The 2500-nt window shown below is 36.5% G+C and overlaps 1 protein-coding gene across 3 annotated transcripts in view; it reads left to right on the top strand.

The window, feature by feature from the left end:
• Positions 1 to 2500, top strand: part of LOC137997678 (protein NLRC3-like) — a 26177-nt gene that overhangs the window by 3899 nt on the left and 19778 nt on the right. For all 3 annotated transcript variants that reach the window (XM_068843814.1, XM_068843815.1, XM_068843813.1), the window contains exons 4-5: positions 1849 to 1922; positions 2319 to 2408. The gene's annotated coding sequence lies outside the window, so the exon portion shown is untranslated. The remainder of the gene's footprint in view (positions 1 to 1848; positions 1923 to 2318; positions 2409 to 2500) is intronic.

Below are 2500 nucleotides of genomic sequence, written 5' to 3'. Positions count from 1 at the left end.
CAAACGAGCCGTCGCATTTGACATAAAGAGCGCATGAGCCTGTGATTATTGATGATCAAAGAGCAAACGAGCCGGCTCGTTTGATGGATGGTTAAAAGTGGCCCTGTATTCTGTAGTTTAGCCTAATTTCCTATGTTGTGGTGACCTACGTACAGCAGTTATCTGACACATAGATGTCATTTATTGCAATAAAGGTGATAAGCTTAATAAAAATCATTAATTGGTTGAACGATAAACTGACTGAATTTTCACTGCAAGGTCACTGCAAAGTAAACGCACCATGAGTACCTCAACTCATACCGTCATGGCAATCTTTGTGGACGCAAACAATGGGCATTAAGCACTCACTCACCGGCCAGGTGTCAGGTTGTGTTGCCCCATCGCCTTGTCGCCCCAAGTTACGTCGGCCCAACTTTTAAATACACTCAGGCGCCCATGGGCTCCTGATACCCTTGTCACTATATAATCATAACTCTGCTTACGAAGTTAAAGTTTTGTAAGATTTATCGATCAATAAATGTAGAAGATCGATTGACCTTGAACGATTTATTACAAGAAAATTCGTTTTCAAGATTCTTCGATCAATTAACTGTAACGACTTATAACATATAAGTTATATAACTTATAACATGTAACTTCGCCTATGAAGTTAAAGTTTGTAATCTATTCATTGATCGATTAACTCGAACGACTTACGAAGTACAACGCACTTTAGAAAAGCATGTACATGTACATGTAGCTTGAGAAGTAATAAAACTTGAAACTTGTATAAGTTTTCTCCATTCCCAGCAATACCTTTGATTGAAGACCAGCGCAAACACAAATCTGGTAAAATTTTTCAATTAAACAGTACCCAAGACTCGTCGGCAGTCAGAGCACGTAAACGAGTCTACGTTTATTAAATAAAGCATAAACAAAATTCATCGAAAAGAAACATAACAACAGAATGATCACTGATGGGAACCCCTGAGGTTGGGACGACTTAACTTGGGGCGACAAGGCGATGGGGTGACACAACCTACATTCACCGGCCAAAACCGGCCATACTTAGTATTTTACTCAGTCTTATGCCAGACGATTTTACTCGTCAATGGGGAACCCCCAGGAGTCAATGGGTTAAGATTAAAGTAGATCCATTTGGAACATGTTCTGTTGGTGTCCATAACTAAAAAGGTGGAAGACTGTGACTAGGGTCTTTCCTGTGAGGCGACAATCTCTGACAGAATCATATAACTTCCTTGTCCATAACAAAAAGGGATTTTTATCTTTTGTTGCGTGAGGTAAATCTTGATACATGTACAATGTTTTAAGACTCACCCTCCCCACAATGGCTTATTTTACCCATTTGCTGGGGTGGGGTAGGGGTAGGGGGAGGAGGCATTCATGGACTTGTTTTCAGGTTCTGGTCTACAAGTGTAAAAAACAGGAAATTATCCTCAACTCTTTGTCCATGATTGTAGATTAATTTGTGATGTACATGTAACTACCCTACCCTAGACATCTGTAAAGCAATATCATAGGTTGTTAAAACACATGCTTAATCCCGAGCAGACTGCAAACCATTTGTTATGTAAAATCCAAAATTCCATTCTTCTATAAAAACAGGTAAATACTAAAGTGAAGTATTTGTACACGGCCTTTCTTAAACTTTATTGAACTATAATTATATTTTGCTCTTTATTGCTGCCAGTAGTAGTAACACTCACTTATTTTTGAATTACATGTAGAATACTGCAGCTTACATAATTGACCATGACATCTTAAAGGTGGTTGCTATTAAATATTTCTTGTCTCTGCTGTAGTGATGAAATCACTAACTGCTTATTTTCGATTTTGTTTTCTTGAAAGGAGGAAACGTGTTAACCAAAGATCTGATTTCCAGACTTTTCTGAATAACATTACTGAAGACCACGTTATTGCAGGTATGTACAATGAGCTTGTAAGACGTTGTAATCCTAGACATTCTGTGGTGTGCTTCCAAATGAAATTTACTGTAATTAATTATAACACAATAACCGCAAATATCAGAAATAGTACGTATTTTAAAAAATATGAAAACTACTGTGCCCATAGTTTCAGATAATTTTGAAACATTTTCATAAATGTTTTGTCACCCACCATGATAATTTTGTAATTATGAGTGCTCTGTACTGTTCTGGAATTAGAACTTTCTCATTTTTGTCTAACTTTAATTTTACTGACTGGCTCACAGCAAGAAATTCACTTAAGGCCATTATTGAATTACTATAATCAAACTACTTTATAATATGAAAACATGAGTTCTTAATCCATTTTTTCATGATTCTTGTCTCTTGCAGACCTTTTGCAGTCACCTATTTTGTAGGGGAAAGATTCATCAACATAAAATTTTCTTGGTCATGATGTTACAGCAACAACCTGAAATTTAGGTAACGAACTAGTTAAAATGCACAGAGCAAAGCATAAAGCATCACTTCAATATTTTAAAATCTATAGTTTGACCACATTTGAAACTTCAAAC

Source organism: Montipora foliosa, chromosome 3 (genome assembly GCF_036669935.1).
Source record: "Montipora foliosa isolate CH-2021 chromosome 3, ASM3666993v2, whole genome shotgun sequence".
NCBI classification, from domain to species: domain Eukaryota; kingdom Metazoa; phylum Cnidaria; class Anthozoa; order Scleractinia; family Acroporidae; genus Montipora; species Montipora foliosa.
The sequence above is the reverse complement of the archived record's forward strand: the minus strand, read 5'-3'. Positions and strand labels throughout refer to the sequence as shown.